The sequence below is a fragment of the Schistocerca gregaria genome, chromosome 11, assembly GCF_023897955.1.
Source record: "Schistocerca gregaria isolate iqSchGreg1 chromosome 11, iqSchGreg1.2, whole genome shotgun sequence".
NCBI lineage: Eukaryota > Metazoa > Arthropoda > Insecta > Orthoptera > Acrididae > Schistocerca > Schistocerca gregaria.
In genome coordinates, this window is record NC_064930.1 from 5,641,167 (window position 1) to 5,658,056 (window position 16,890).

At 47.9% G+C, this 16,890-nt stretch overlaps 2 non-coding genes across 2 annotated transcripts; both read right to left on the minus strand.

Moving 5' to 3' along the window:
* Positions 1 to 301: 301 nt before the first annotated feature.
* Positions 302 to 374, minus strand: Trnat-agu (transfer RNA threonine (anticodon AGU)). The gene has a single exon. It is a non-coding gene; the product is annotated as a tRNA-Thr (tRNA).
* Positions 375 to 13,653: 13,279 nt separating this feature from the next.
* Positions 13,654 to 13,727, minus strand: Trnaa-agc (transfer RNA alanine (anticodon AGC)). Its single transcript has one exon. It is a non-coding gene; the product is annotated as a tRNA-Ala (tRNA).
* Between the last annotated feature and the right edge of the window lie 3,163 nt (positions 13,728 to 16,890).

The window sequence follows — 16,890 nt, forward strand, 5'->3', positions numbered from 1 at the left end:
CACAAGCAGCAACACCAGTAGCAGCCGACTGCACGCAAAGACTGGGAACGTGCAGTGGGATTTACGTGAAATCGACGCAAGGCAGATCTTTCCGACGTAGGCTTGAGAATCTTATGGGAACATTTGTACTGTTTCTAAATTAAGTGTAGGTGTGGGAGGAGGGTGCTTCCTGCGCACGAATAAAAGCACGCTCGCCAATTGTGGATGCTAATCGTTCGCTTGTATCTGCCTACACACCTCTGCCGGTTGGGAATTATTCCACTTGCATGGCAAGGTGCGCATGTAGGTGTGTTAAAAATTCTGGAGGCGCTGGGTATCGATCCCAGTACCTCTCGCACACTAAGCGAGCGCTCTACCATCTGAGCAACGCCCCCCCCCCCCCCCCCCCCCCCGATAACTAGTAGTGCTACATACAGTCGTATCAACGTCACAGACCCTTGCACTCCCATTATTCCGCAGACAAACACTACTCTCTATGTATCAGTGAGGGTGTCTTTCAGGTTTCGTGCATTCTGTATCGAATCGTAGTTGGCCACAATGAAAGTGGCACGCATAACGTCGAAAATAGAGTTCAGACACCGCTCTGAGTAAGACGAACGTGTTGTCCCTTCTCTAGACTTCAATGACGTTAAGCCGTGATACCTAAGACAGATCTACACTCGATGACACCACGATAACAGCCGGTCCCCACACTTACATCTTGCTCTCCTTATGACAGTATACATCATATCAGTCTGTGACGCTGGTTTTGCAACTTCTTGCGTGCGTTTATGTTCGCCGCGACCAACACTTACCATGCACTGACCACAAAACATGGAGGAGCCGGGGTTAGAACCACAGAATTTCACACGCTAAGCGAACGATCTGCCAACTGAGCTACGGCTACACACACGACCAAGCCTGGCTATTCTCCATTCTTTGCAACTCTGATGTGCACGGACACGATGGTTGGCTGGTTTGTAGCGGCGAAGGTACCAGAATACAAAGGCGCGGACACGTTCATATACACAAGAGTTCCAAGTAGTTTCGATGCTCTGGTATTACGAATGCAAATTCCGTCTGTTTTGAACGTCTTAAATTGAAAGGGCGGTCACAAATTGGTCCATTTCACTCCTTGTCGACAATCACACAGCACCTGAGGTAACAAGCACATCTCGAGCCCCATTGTGCTCTCCATTGTTCATGCCAACTCAGTGCCTCGCTCTTTGCTACTGTGTAAAACTCTTGTCGTCCAACTGCAAAACACTGGGACACAACAAGTTTCCGCGTCTCCATTGCACTGATCGTACTACGAAACGCTCCCCAAACTTGGCAATCACCCATGCGGATGACTTTTCCGACTTTACACGACGCTCACGCAACGCTCACGCTAGTGACAGCCTTATTTACAGTTCGACGTCGCGCCAAAGCGAATGAGCACATTTCGCCTACGGCTTAGGCCGCTCTTCTAGTGTGGCTGCTCTGTGTCTGCAGGCAGCGAGGGGCTGCAAGCTTCCTGTGTTCGCACCTATATCACCTGTGCTTCCTTGTCAGAGACAGACTATCGCAAAACATACAACTCACCCCATGAATTGATTGCTACGGCATCTGTTATCAGCAGTCACAAGCAGCAACACCAGTAGCAGCCGACAGCACGCAAAGACTGGGAACGTGCAGTGGGATTTACGTGAAATCGGCGCAAGGCAGATCTTTCCGACGTAGGCTTGAGAATCTTATGGGAACATTTGTACTGTTTCTAAATTAAGTGTAGGTGTGGGAGGAGGGTGCTTCCTGCGCACGAATAAAAGCACGCTCGCCAATTGTGGATGCTAATCGTTCGCTTGTATCTGCCTACACACCTCTGCAGGTTGGGAATTGTTCCAGTTGCATGGCAAGGTGCGCTTGTAGGTGTGTTAAAAATTCTGGAGACGCTGGGTATCGATCCCAGTACCCCTCGCACGCTAAGCGAGCGCTCTACCATCTGAGCTACGCCCACCCCCCCGATAACTAGTAGTGCCACATACAGTCGTATCAACGTCACAGACCCTTGCACTCCCATTATTCCGCAGACAAACACTACTCTCTATGTATCAGTGAGGGTGTCTTTCAGGTTTCGTGCATTCTGTATCGAATCGTAGTTGGCCACAATGAAAGTGGCACGCATAACGTCGAAAATAGAGTTCAGACACCGCTCTGAGTAAGACGAACGTGTTGTCCCTTCTCTAGACTTCAATGACGTTAAGCCGTGATACCTAAGACAGATCTGCACTCGATGACACCACGATAACAGCCGGTCCCCACACTTACATCTTGCTCTCCTTATGACAGTATACATCATATCAGTCTGTGACGCTGGTTTTGCAACTTCTTGCGTGCGTTTATGTTCGCCGCGACCAACACTTACCATGCACTGACCACAAAACATGGAGGAGCCGGGGTTTGAACCAGAGACCTTTCACAAGCTAAGCGAACGATCTGCCAACTTTTTTTTTTTTTTTTTTTTTTTTTTTTTTGGCCTCCCATCACCCCTTTTAGCCCATCCTTGCGCTCTCCATAATTCGCCTTCATCGGCGTCGGCTTCTCACGCCATGTACATTACCATAAACTGATGAGACGAAGTTAATCCCTTTATCGTGGAGAAACTAATGTACCCCTTCTTTGGGCTTATTGATAATGTGAAAAAAGAATGAGTCTTCAGTAGGTAGAAACAGAAGTTATGTTCAGTTTGTTTCCTTCTTCATCGCTGTTTTTTGTTGTCACACTTAAAGCAAATAGTCTTCCTTGACAAAGAAACGTCAGAGGGCATTTCGAATCTGCCTCTTCTCTCTGAAAATGCTTAAAAAACAAACCATATTCGGTGAGAAGCAACTATTTATAATGGCTTCTTGAAAAATAAATTAATAAACGTTGAACTCAAAGAACGGCAATTCCGGTAAAAATTAAATTTTTTTTTTTTTTTTTTTTCACGATTGTTAAGTAAGTTAGTAGTGGTGAACACTCTCTTACGTTTGTCTTCTGTGTCCTCAGATATTTCTTGTTAATTCTTTTACATCAAGGTCTTGATTAAAAAGTTTGCGTATGTTTCTTTATATTTACTAGTCTTCAGTAACATGTGATGCTCAGTTAGCAGAGAGATCCAAAAATCCTCTTGGCTTTTCTCTTCCTTCGTGAAGAGGTAATGGACCGTTGCCGCTTTCAGCCAATTGACTGCGTTGCGTTTCGTGTTAGGAAAGGGTACATCATCCGGTGTCAAAAAGTCCGCAGGCGTTATAGCGTTAGGTGACGTTCGAAGGATGAGTGCCAGCTTTCGTCGGACATTCAGCCAGATATCTTTAACCTTGTCGCACACGAAACGATGTTCTTCGTTATCAATTAAACTACACGTTGCACACAAAGGCGAATCCGCTAAGTGGATCGAATGAAGTTTCGAGTTTGTTGCAACTTTCCTATTTACAACAAAGTACCATGTTGCTTTCAGATGAGTAGCTAAGTTACGGTTATGAATATTTGCCCATATCACTTTCCAGTTAGAACATGGATAGTTTTGTTCTATTTTGTTGTTCTTCTTTTCTCCCATCAATTTGCCATATATTTCTTTTACGTTTGTCATGTCTTTTTCCGGAATTCTTGAACGTAGGTAGCTATATTCTATTAAAAACCATCGTAAATGGTAAAGTCCGCTCGGTATGTGCTGCACATTAATGGGTGGAGAGAGGTCATCTGGAGCTATTTCAGATAGCAAGTGCGCGGCGATACAGCTGCCGGATTGTCTCCATTGTTGAAACGTATTGGAGATGTACAGAGCCTGCGACTTTTTAGTAACATTCGTTAAGTTTAAGCCGCCATTATTAGTGGCGAGCGTCAGAGTGTCATACTGGATTTTAAATATGTGGCCACGGCTCACAAAATAGCCTATTGCTGACATAATTTGTTTGGCTATGCCGGCGGGTATTGGCAGTATCTGGGCGACATAATTGACTTTGGAAGTAATAGAGACGTTCGCTAAAGACACTCTCTGAATTTCATTTAATTGTCGAATACTATGTGTCCGTACACTAGCTCGTATGGTTGTTAGTACTTGTCTATAGTTGGCCGCAATAGTTTGACGTATATTTTTTCGGAAAGCAATGCCGAGACACTTCAAGGCTGTTAGCTCACGTAACTGACCGTGTGTGCGCATGCCAATGCCACGTCCGATATTGAATATGCCGGACTTGGTTTTGTTTAACCTCGCGGCTGACGCTCGTTCGTATTTTTCTATTATGTGCATTGCCGTCTCGACTTCCGCTACATTCATAACGAGAAACCCAACATCGTCCGCATAAGCTTTACATATTATTTTGTTTCCTCGTATTTGCAATCCTTGTAACCGCTGAGTCAAGGTAGCGAGCAAAGGTTCGATGGCCATGGCAAAAAGTGCCATGGACAACGGACAACCTTGCCTGACGGAACATGCGATCTCGACTGGCCGGCTAGGCTGTCCATTTATGATGATTCTGGAGGAGTTATTCGTTACCAAACGTCGTATGAGGTCGACGAATCTCGGCGGAAAACCCATTGCGCCCATCGTTTTCAGGAGGTAGGAGTGGCTGATCCTGTCGAAGGCTTTATCGAAATCTAACGACACGATGGCACATTTTAGTCGACATACTTCTGCTATTGAAATTATGTCGCGGTAGTCGGACAGCGTCTGCTGAATTTTCCTACCTTTGCCCACGCTAAACTGATATGGGCCGGTGACGCTGGCCATTACATTTTTAAGTCTGTGGGCTAAGAGCCGCGAAAAAATTTTATAGTCACTGTTCAGCAGAGTGATTGGTCTCAAATTTCCAATTTTCTTGCCAGCCGATTTTTTTGCGATTAACACTACCATACCTTCGCGAAACTCTTTCGGTATCTCCTTATTGAGGTTCAGAAGTTCATTACAGATGCATGTAATTCTATGTTTTATATGTTCCCAGAAGACTTGATAAAATTCTGCTGCCATGCCGTCAGCTCCAGGGGATTTATTTTTTGCACTTTGATAGACAGCATAGTGTACATCGTCTTCGGTCGCCTCCGCTATTAGAGCTTCCGCGTACGCGTTACCAACGCGTCCTTGCAGGTGGGTCAGTAAATCGTCCTGTGCTTTTTCGTCTACCTCTTTATGTGAAAACAAGTTGTCGAAATGGGTTAGTATTTCTGCTTTTATGTCGTTGTGCATTGTCAAGGTGGGTCCATTATCAGTTTTAAGCTCCGTCAGTATTTTGCGGAATCCTCGTTTAGTTTCACGAATCACATGATATATCGAAGTGGCTTCTTTTTGCGCCACAGTCTCTGCTCTTGACCTTATTTGGTATCCTTCAAGCTGTTGTCGCCTTAATGTCAGTATTTTTGCCTGGATTTTTTTAATTTTCCCATGGTTCCCAATAGCTGTAGCACCTTGCAGGTAGAGTTCTCGGAGACAATGAAAGTAAAATTCTATCGTTCTTTTCCGCCAAAAGCTCTTCTCCCGGGAGTAGTTGATGAAACATCTCCGGATCTGAGGTTTGGCGCATTTGAGCCACCAATCCAAAGTCGAGTGGTAAGAGATGAGTTTGGTCTCGCAGGCTCTCCAGGTGGTGAGAAAGGCTTCTCGACAGGCAGGATCTTTTAAGTGTGAAACATTAAGTTTCCATGGCCCTTTATATCGACAGGTTCCTTGTCGTTCCAAATTTAATGTGCATATATATGCAGCGTGGTCCGAAAAAACGGTTGGCCAAACTTCAGACTGCAGGATGCGGTGTTTCAGATTGGGCGAGACATATATTCGATCCAACCGGCTCGCTGAATGATTAGTGAGGTGGGTAAAGCCGGGTGCCGCGCCGTGCTTTTGCTCCCACGAATCAGTTAAACGGAGGTCGGTGACGATACGTTCCAGGTCCGGCGATTTGATGTAGTTCGGAGTTTGGTCTTTGGCATGTATGACACTGTTAAAGTCGCCTCCAAGGATGGTATGGGTGCAGTGTACACCAAACAAAGGAACAATTCCCTCCTTAAAAAACTGTGCTCGTTGGCACCGATTGGTAGAACCAGATGGGGCATAGACATTAATAATCCTGGTGTTATAAAGCGTGCCGGCAATGCCTCTGCCGTTAGGCAGTTTTGTTACGTCTGTAATGACGACGCCCTCTTTGAAAAGAAATGCGGTACCCAAATCACATTCAATTCCAGGATTGACTATAGCATTATACCCCTGTATGAAGGCAAGTTCGATGTTTGTTACTTCTTGTAAAAACAAAATGTCCACATCAGCTGCATACAGGAAATCTTTTAAATTTTGTAAATTAAATTTGCTACAAATTTTTTTGATGTTCAGCGTAGCGATCTTATATGCCTGCAACGGAACTACGTTAGCCAAAACGGGAGTGTAATTAGGAAAAACTCCGGCAACATATCATTTCTAAAAAACATTAAGAAATCTGACCCGAGAGACATGTGGACACAAGTCAGTAAAACCGTTCAGACTAGAAATATTCATGACTTGGGAAGGGATCAGTCGGCTTCTCCATGTCTGGGACAGTATCCGTCGCGGCGATGACATTCAAGACGACGTCATCTCGTGGTGTGGCCATCGTGGTGACTGTAACGGTTCCTGTGGTGTCCATAATTTCGTCCTCCTTTGTAGTGTCGTCGACATCGTCTGCCCACGGATTCGACAGCCCTGTCATCGGTTCGTCATTAAGTGGTGCACTATATTCAGGTGTTTGCTGGTGATTTTTATCTTCGGTTCGGGTAATTGCTACGTCATCGGAGGGCAAACTGGCAGAACCGGAGGTACTATCCAAGGACACAGGGTCTTCTTTAGATGACTGCTGATTGCACTGCAAGTTCTCAGATGCAGATTGACGTATTTTGCCCCCTATTTGCTTCGCCTGTTCACGCAGTTGTGGTGCAGTCTGCTCTGCACCTTGACGAGCGATCCTCCGTTTTTTAGATTTCTTGGGAGATGCGTCTCGTGGTGGACTTTGGACGGTACCTGAAGAAGCCTCAGGTTGCAAAGTAGCACTACTCGAAGTGATTGACGCCAGGTCTGATTTCATTGCACTTGACGGGCTGTGGTCAGTGCCTAAGGCAGCTGCCGGATTCGGAGGAGCACCACTAGAAACCGCTGGTTGCGAGTCCGTTTTCTGTGCACCTGATACGCTTTTGATACCTCCTAAAGAAGCTCCAGGATGCAGAGGAGCACTACCCGAAGCGACTGAGGTCGCGTCCGTATCCATTGCCTCATTGGGCGAGTCCACGGCGACAAGGGCAGGAGCAGATATGTCATCGCAGGAGGGTTGAGTGTCTACAGATGCTACACCTGAGTCGGTCGGTTGGTCGGTCGCTTGTGGGTCGGTATTCGTAGTAACTTCGGGGGGCGCAGTGGCACTTGCAAAACCGCGCGCTACGGCGACATACGTCACGGGCAGCGTTGACATAGCAGGTGGCCTGACGGCATCGCCGGCAGGCAGTTGCGCCACTCGCCTTTGAACACAGTCTGCACGAACGTGGCCTGGTAAATTGCAGACAGCACACGTTTTCGGTTGGTCATCATACATCACAACAGCTCTATATCCGCAGACGTTTATAAACGACGGAATGTGCTTCTGCAATTCGACTTTTAATTGGCGCACACCATTCAAAACAGGGAATTTGTGTGCAGCAGACCACCGTTCGGCAATATTACTCAAAACTTTCCCGTATGGAGCAATAACAGCATTTATCTGGTCACTTGTAATTTCAAAGGGAAGTTCGAAGACTCGCACAGTCCGAATACCTAGACCAGCATGGGCAACGGTAACCTCCCCAACATTTCCGTCAGCATGTTTAAATTTCAGAATGCCACCACAAGATCGAACTATCCTTTCACACAATTCTGGACTGGCAAGTTTCACGAAAACCACACTGTTCATAATCGAGAAATGTATGCCGATAATATCATCAAGTCCTATTTTAACATCATCCTCTAACCACTGTTCAACATCAAATGACCTCGGTCGGACAAAGTTGCGATCAAACGTGAATTTCAAAGTATCTTTTCGTTGCGGTTGCGACATCTCTTAATTCTTTTTCATGTCTACACAAATACTATAGACAGCGACGCGTTGCAGCAAGAGCAGAGACTTACCACGCGGAGCTTACGCAGCACAGCACACAGCACGGCACGTCCGACCTCCAGCGCAGCCGCTGGCTGAATGACCATCTGAGCTATGCCCACCCCCCCGTTGACTAATAGTGCTACATACAGCCATATCAACGTCACAGACCCTTGCACTCCCACTATTCCGCAGACAAACGACACTTTCTATGTGTCACTGAGGGTGTCTTTCAGGTTTCGTGCATTCTGTATCGAATCGTAGTTGGCCACAATGAAAGTGGCAAACTTGGCAATCACCCCTGCAGCCGACTTTTCCGACTTTACACGACGCTCACGCTAGTGACAGCCTTATTTATAGTTCGACGTCGCGCCAAAGCGAATGAGCACATTTCGCCTACGGCTTAGGCCGCTCTCCTAGTGTGGCTGCTCTGTGTCTGCAGGCAACGAGGGGCTGCAAGCTTCCTGTGTTCGCACCCATATCACCTGTGCTTGCTTGTCAGAGACATACTATCGCAAAACATACAACTCACTCCATGAATTTATTGCTACGGCATCTGTTATCAGCAGTCACAACCAGCAACACCAGTAGCAGCCGACTGCACGCAAAGAATGGGAACGTGCAGTGGGATTTACGTGAAATCGGCGCAAGGCAGATCTTTCCGACATAGGCTTGAGAATCTTATGGGAACATTTGTACTGTTTCTAAATTAAGTGTAGGTGTGGGAGGAGGGTGCTTCCTGCGCACGAATAAAAGCACGCTTGACAATTGTGGTTGCTAATCGTTCGCTTGTATCTGCCTAGACACCTCTGCTGGTTGGGAATTATTCCACTTGCATGGCAAGGTGCGCTTGTAGGTGTGTTAAAATTCCGGAGGCGCTGGGTATCGATCCCAGTACCTCTCGCACGCTAAGCTAGCGCTCTACCATCTGAGCTACGCCCACCACCCCGTTGACTAATAGTGCTACATACAGCCATATCAACGTCACAGACCCTTGCACTCCCATTATTCCGCAGACAAACGACACTTTCTATGTATCAGTGAGGGTGTCTTTCAGGTTTCGTGCATTCTGTATCGAATCGTAGTCGGCCACAATGAAAGTGGCACGCATAACGTCGAAAATAGAGTTCGTACACCGCTCTGAGTAAGACGAACGTGTTGTCCACTCTCTAGACTTCAATGACGTTATGCCGTGATACCTAAGACAGATCTGCACTCGATAACACCTCGATAACAGCCGGTCCCCACACTTACATCTGGCTCTCCTGATGACAGTATACATCATATCAGTCTGTGACGCTGGTTTTGCAACTTCTTGCGTGCCTTTATGTTCGCAGCGACCAACACTTACCATGCACTGACCACAAAACATGGAGGAGCCGGGGATTGAACCCGAGACCTTTCACACGCTAAGCGAACAATCTGCCAACTGAGCTACGGCTGCACACACGACCAAGCCTGGCTATTCTCCATTCTTTGCGACTCTGATGTGCACGGGCACGATGGTTGGTTGGTTTGTAGCGGCGAAGGTACCAGAGTACAAAGGCGCGGACACGTTCATATACACAAGAGTTCCAAGTAGTTCCGATGCTCTGGCATTACGAATGCAAATTCCGTCAGTTTTTAACGTCTTAAATTGAAAGGGCGGTCACAAATTGGTCCATTTCACTCCTTGTCGACAATCACACAGTACCTGAGGTAACAAGCACATCTCGAGCCCCATTGTGCTCTCCATTGTGCATGCCAACTCAGTGCCTCGCTCTTTGCTACTGTGTAAAACTCTTGTCGTCCAACTGCGAAACACTGGGACACGTCTTCATTGCACTGATATACTACGAAACGCTGCCCAAACTTGGCAATCACCCCTGCAGCCGACTTTTCCGACATTACACGACGCTCACGCAACGCTCACGCTAGTGAAAGCCTTATTTATAGTTCGACGTCGCGCCAAAGCGAATGAGCACATTTCGCCTACGGCTTAGGCCGCTCTCCTAGTGTGGCTGCTCTGTGTCTGCAGGCAACGAGCGGCTGCAAGCTTCCTGTGTTCGCACCTATATCACCTGTGCTTGCTTGTCAGAGACAGAGTATCGCAAAACATGCAACTCACTCCATGAATTGATTGCTACGGCTTCTGTTATCAGCAGTCACAACCAGCAACACCAGTAGCAGCCGACTGCACGCAAAGAATGGGAACGTGCAGTGGGATTTACGTGAACTCGGCGCAAGTCAGATCTTTCCGACGTAGGCTTGAGAATCTTATGGGAACATTTGTACTGTTTCTTAATTAAGTGTAGGTGTGGGAGGAGGGTTCTTCCTGCGCACGAATAAAAGCACGCTTGACAATTGTGGTTGCTAATCGTTCGCTTGTATCTGCCTAGACACCTCTGCTGGTTGGGAATTATTCCACTTGCATGGCAAGGTGCGCTTGTAGGTGTGTTAAAAATTCTGGAGGCGCTGGGTATCAATCCCAGTACCTCTCGCACGCTAAGCGAACGCTCTACCATCTGAGCTACGCCCACCCCCCCGTTGACTAATAGTGCTACATACAGCCATATCAACGTCACAGACCCTTGCACTCCCATTATTCCGCAGACAAACGACACTTTCTATGTATCAGTGAGGGTGTCTTTCAGGTTTCGTGCATTCTCTATCGAATCGTAGTCGGCCACAATGAAAGTGGCACGCATAACGTCGAAAATAGAGTTCGGACACCGCTCTGAGTAAGACGAACGTGTTGTCCACTCTCTAGACTTCAATGACGTTATGCCGTGATACCTAAGACAGATCTGCACTCGATAACACCTCGATAACAGCCGGTCCCCACACTTACATCTGGCTCTCCTGATGACAGTATACATCATATCAGTCTGTGACGCTGGTTTTGCAACTTCTTGCGTGCCTTTATGTTCGCCGCGACCAACACTTTCCATGCACTGACCACAAAACATGGAGGAGCCGGGGATTGAACCCGAGACCTTTCACACGCTAAGCGAACGATCTGCCAACTGAGCTACGGCTGCACACACGACCAAGCCTGGCTATTCTCAATTCTTTGCGACTCAGATGTGCACGGGCACGATGGTTAGTTGGTTTGTAGCGGCGAACGTACCAGAGTACAAAGGCGCGGACACGTTCATATACACAAGAGTTCCAAGTAGTTCCGATGCTCTGGTATTACGAATGCAAATTCCGTCTGTTTTTAACGTCTTAAATTGAAAGGGCGGTCACAAATTGGTCCATTTCTCTCCTTGTCGACAATCACACAGCACCTGAGGTAACAAGCACATCTCGAGCCCCATTGTGCTCTCCATTGTTCATGCCAACTCAGTGCCTCGCTCTTTGCTACTGTGTAAAACTCTTGTCGTCCAACTGCGAAACACTGGGACACGTCTTCATTGCACTGATATACTACGAAACGCTGCCCAAACTTGGCAATCACCCCTGCAGCCAACTTTTCCGACTTTACACGACGCTCACGCTAGTGACAGCCGTATTTATAGTTCGACGTCGCGCTCTAGCGAATGAGCACATTTCGCCTACGGCTTAGGCCGCTCTCCTAGTGTGGCTGCTCTGTGTCTGCAGGCAACGAGGGGCTGCAAGCTTCCTGTGTTCGCACCTATATCACCTGTGCTTGCTTGTCAGAGACAGACTATCGCTAAACATACAACTCACTCCATGAATTGATTGCTACGGCATCTGTTATCAGCAGTCACAACCAGCAACACCAGTAGCAGCCGACTGCACGCAAAGAATGGGAACGTGCAATGGGATTTACGTGAACTCGGCGCAAGGCAGATCTTTCCGACGTAGGCTTGAGAATCTTATGGGAACATTTGTACTGTTTCTTAATTAAGTGTAGGTGTGGGAGGAGGGTGCTTCCTGCGCACGAATAAAAGCACGCTTGACAATTGTGGTTGCTAATCGTTCGCTTGTATCTGCCTAGACACCTCTGCTGGTAGGGAATTATTCCACTTGCATGGCAAGGTGCGTTTGTAGGTGTGTTAAAAATTCTGGAGGCGCTGGTTATCGATCCCAGTACCTCTCGCACGCTAAGCGAGCGCTCTACCATCTGAGCTACGCCCACCCCCCCGTTGACTAATCGTGCTACATACAGCCATATCAACGTCACAGACCCTTGCACTCCCATTATTCCGCAGACAAACGACACTTTCTATGTATCAGTGAGGGTGTCTTTCAGGTTTCGTGCATTCTGTATCGAATCGTAGTCAGCCACAATGAAAGTGGCACGCATAACGTCGAAAATAGAGTTCGGACACCGCTCTGAGTAAGACGAACGTGTTGTCCACTCTCTAGACTTCAATGACGTTATGCCGTGATACCTAAGACAGATCTGCACTCGATAACACCTCGATAACAGCCGGTCCCCACACTTACATCTGTCTCTCCTGATGACAGTATACATCATATCAGTCTGTGACGCTGGTTTTGCAACTTCTTGCGTGCCTTTATGTTCGCCGCGACCAACACTTACCATGCACTGACCACAAAACATAGAGGAGCCGGGGATTGAACCCGAGACCTTTTACACGCTAAGCGAACGATCTGCTAACTGAGCTACGGCTGCACACACGACCAAGCCTGGCTATTCTCCATTCTTTGCGACTCTGATGTGCACGGGCACGATGGTTGGTTGGTTTGTCGCGGCGAAGGTACCAGAGTACAAAGGCGCGGACACGTTCATATACACAAGAGTTCCAAGTAGTTCCGATGCTCTGGTATTACGAATGCAAATTCCGTCTGTTTTTAACGTCTTAAATTGAAAGGGCGGTCACAAATTGGTTCATTTCACTCCTTGTCGACAATCACACAGCACCTGAGTAACAAGCACATCTCGAGCCCCATTGTGCTCTCCATTGTTCATGCCAACTCAGTGCCTCGCTCTTTGCTACTGTGTAAAACTCTTGTCGTCCAACTGCGAAACACTGGGACACGTCTTCATTGCACTGATATACTACGAAACGCTGCCCAAACTTGGCAATCACCCCTGCAGCCGACTTTTCCGACTTTACACGACGCTCACGCTAGTGACAGCCTTATTTATAGTTCGACGTCGCGCCAAAGCGAATGAGCACATTTCGCCTACGGCTTAGGCCGCTCTCCTAGTGTGGCTGCTCTGTGTCTGCAGGCAACGAGCGGCTGCAAGCTTCCTGTGTTCGCACCTATATCACCTGTGCTTGCTTGTCAGAGACAGACTATCGCAAAACATACAACTCACTCCATGAATTGATTGCTACGGCATCTGTTATCAGCAGTCACAACCAGCAACATCAGTAGCAGCCGACTGCACGCAAAGAATGGGAACGTGCAGTGGGATTTACGTGAACTCGGCGCAAGGCAGATCTTTCCGACGTAGGCTTGAGAATCTTATGGGAACATTTGTACTGTTTCTTAATTAAGTGTAGGTGTGGGAGGAGGGTGCTTCCTGCGCACGAATAATAGCACGCTTGACAATTGTGGTTGCTAATCGTTCGCTTGTATCTGCCTAGACACCTCTGCTGGTAGGGAATTATTCCACTTGCATGGCAAGGTGCGCTTGTAGGTGTGTTAAAAATTCTGGAGGCGCTGGGTATCGATCCCAGTACCTCTCGCACGCTAAGCGAGCGCTCTACCATCTGAGCTACGCCCACCCCCCCGTTGACTAATAGTGCTACATACAGCCATATCAACGTCACAGACCCTTGCACTCCCATTATTCCGCAGACAAACGACACTTTCTATGTATCAGTGAGGGTGTCTTTCAGGTTTCGTGCATTCTCTATCGAATCGTAGTCGGCCACAATGAAAGTGGCACGCATAACGTCGAAAATAGAGTTCGGACACCGCTCTGAGTAAGACGAACGTGTTGTCCACTCTCTAGACTTCAATGACGTTATGCCGTGATACCTAAGACAGATCTGCACTCGATAACACCTCGATAACAGCCGGTCCCCACACTTACATCTGGCTCTCCTGATGACGGTATACATCATATCAGTCTGTGACGCTGGTTTTGCAACTTCTTGCGTGCCTTTATGTTCGCCGCGACCAACACTTACCATGCACTGACCACAAAACATGGAAGAGAAGGGGATTGAACCCGAGACCTTTCACACGCTAAGCGAACGATCTGCCAACTGAGCTACGGCTGCACACACGACAAAGCCTGGCTATTCTCCATTCTTTGCGACTCTGATGTGCACGGGCACGATGGTTGGTTGGTTTGTCGCGGCGAAGGTACCAGAGTACAAAGGCGCGGACACGTTCATATACACAAGAGTTCCAAGTAGTTCCGATGCTCTGGTATTACGAATGCAAATTCCGTCTGTTTTTAACGTCTTAAATTGAAAGGGCGGTCACAAATTGGTCCATTTCACTCCTTGTCGACAATCACACAGCACCTGAGGTAACAAGCACATCTCGAGCCCCATTGTGCTCTCCATTGTTCATGCCAACTCAGTGCCTCGCTCTTTGCTACTGTGTAAAACTCTTGTCGTCCAACTGCGAAACACTGGGACACGTCTTCATTGCACTGATATACTACGAAACGCTGCCCAAACTTGGCAATCACCCCTGCAGCCGACTTTTCCGACTTTACACGACGCTCACGCTAGTGACAGCCTTATTTATAGTTCGACGTCGCGCCAAAGCGAATGAGCACATTTCGCCTACGGCTTAGGCCGCTCTCCTAGTGTGGCTGCTCTGTGTCTGCAGGCAACGAGGGGCTGCAAGCTTCCTGTGTTCGCACCTATATCACCTGTGCTTGCTTGGCAGAGACAGACTATCGCTAAACATACAACTCACTCCATGAATTGATTGCTACGGCATCTGTTATCAGCAGTCACAACCAGCAACACCAGTAGCAGCCGACTGCACGCAAAGAATGGGATCGTGCAGTGGGATTTACGTGAACTCGGCGCAAGGCAGATCTTTCCGACGTAGGCTTGAGAATCTTATGGGAACATTTGTACTGTTTCTTAATTAAGTGTAGGTGTGGGAGGAGGGTGCTTCCTGCGCACGAATAAAAGCACGCTTGACAATTGTGGTTGCTAATCGTTCGCTTGTATCTGCCTAGACACCTCTGCTGGTAGGGAATTATTCCACTTGCATGGCAAGGTGCGCTTGTAGGTGTGTTAAAAATTCTGGAGGCGCTGGGTATCGATCCCAGTAACTCTCGCACGCTAAGCGTGCGCTCTACCGTCTGAGCTGCGCCCACCCCCCCGTTGACTAATAGTGCTACATACAGCCATATCAACGTCACAGACCCTTGCACTCCCATTATTCCGCAGACAAACGACACTTTCTATGTATCAGTGAGGGTGTCTTTCAGGTTTCGTGCATTCTCTATCGAATCGTAGTCGGCCACAATGAAAGTGGCACGCATAACGTCGAAAATAGAGTTCGGACACCGCTCTGAGTAAGACGAACGTGTTGTCCACTCTCTAGACTTCAATGACGTTATGCCGTGATACCTAAGACAGATCTGCACTCGATAACACCTCGATAACAGCCGGTCCCCACACTTACATCAGGCTCTCCTGATGACAGTATACATCATATCAGTCTGTGACGCTGGTTTTGCAACTTCTTGCGTGCCTTTATGTTCGCCGCGACCAACACTTACCATGCACTGACCACAAAACATGGAGGAGCCGAGGATTGAACCCGAGACCTTTCACACACTAAGCGAACGATCTGCCAACTGAGCTACGGCTGCACACACGACCAAACCTGGCTATTCTCCATTCTTTGCGACTCTGATGTGCACGGGCACGATGGTTGGTTGGTTTGTAGCGGCGAACGTACCAGAGTACAAAGGCGCGGACACGTACATATACACAAGAGTTCCAAGTAGTTCCGATGCTCTGGTATTACGAATGCAAATTCCGTCTGTTTTTAACGTCTTAAATTGAAAGGGCGGTCACAAATTGGTCCATTTCACTCCTTGTCGACAATCACACAGCACCTGAGGTAACAAGCACATCTCGAGCCCCATTGTGCTCTCCATTGTTCATGCCAACTCAGTGCCTCGCTCTTTGCTACTGTGTAAAACTCTTGTCGTCCAACTGCGAAACACTGGGACACGTCTTCATTGCACTGATATACTACGAAACGCTGCCCAAACTTGGCAATCACCCCTGCAGCCGACTTTTCCGACTTCACGCTACGCTCACGCTAGTGACAGCCTTATTTATAGTACGACGTCGCGCCAAAGCGAATGAGCACATTTCGCCTACGGCTTAGGCCGCTCTCCTAGTGTGGCTGCTCTGTGTCTGCAGGCAACGAGGGGCTGCAAGCTTCCTGTGTTCGCACCTATATCACCTGTGCTTGCTTGTCAGAGACAGACTATCGCAAAACATACAACTCACTCCATGAATTGATTGCTACGGCATCTGTTATCAGCAGTCACAACCAGCAACACCAGTAGCAGCCGACTGCACGCAAAGAATGGGATCGTGCAGTGGGATTTACGTGAACTCGGCGCAAGGCAGATCTTTCCGACGTAGGCTTGAGAATCTTATGGGAACACTTGTACTGTTTCTTAATTAAGTGTAGGTGTGGGAGGAGGGTGCTTCCTGCGCACGAATAAAAGCACGCTTGACAATTGTGGTTGCTAATCGTTCGCTTGTATCTGCCTAGACACCTCTGCTGGTAGGGAATTATTCCACTTGCATGGCAAGGTGCGCTTGTAGGTGTGTTAAAAATTCTGGAGGCGCTGGGTATCGATCCCAGTACCTCTCGCACGCTAAGCGAGCGCTCTACCATCTGAGCTGCGCCCACCCCCCCGTTGACTAATAGTGCTACATACAGCCAT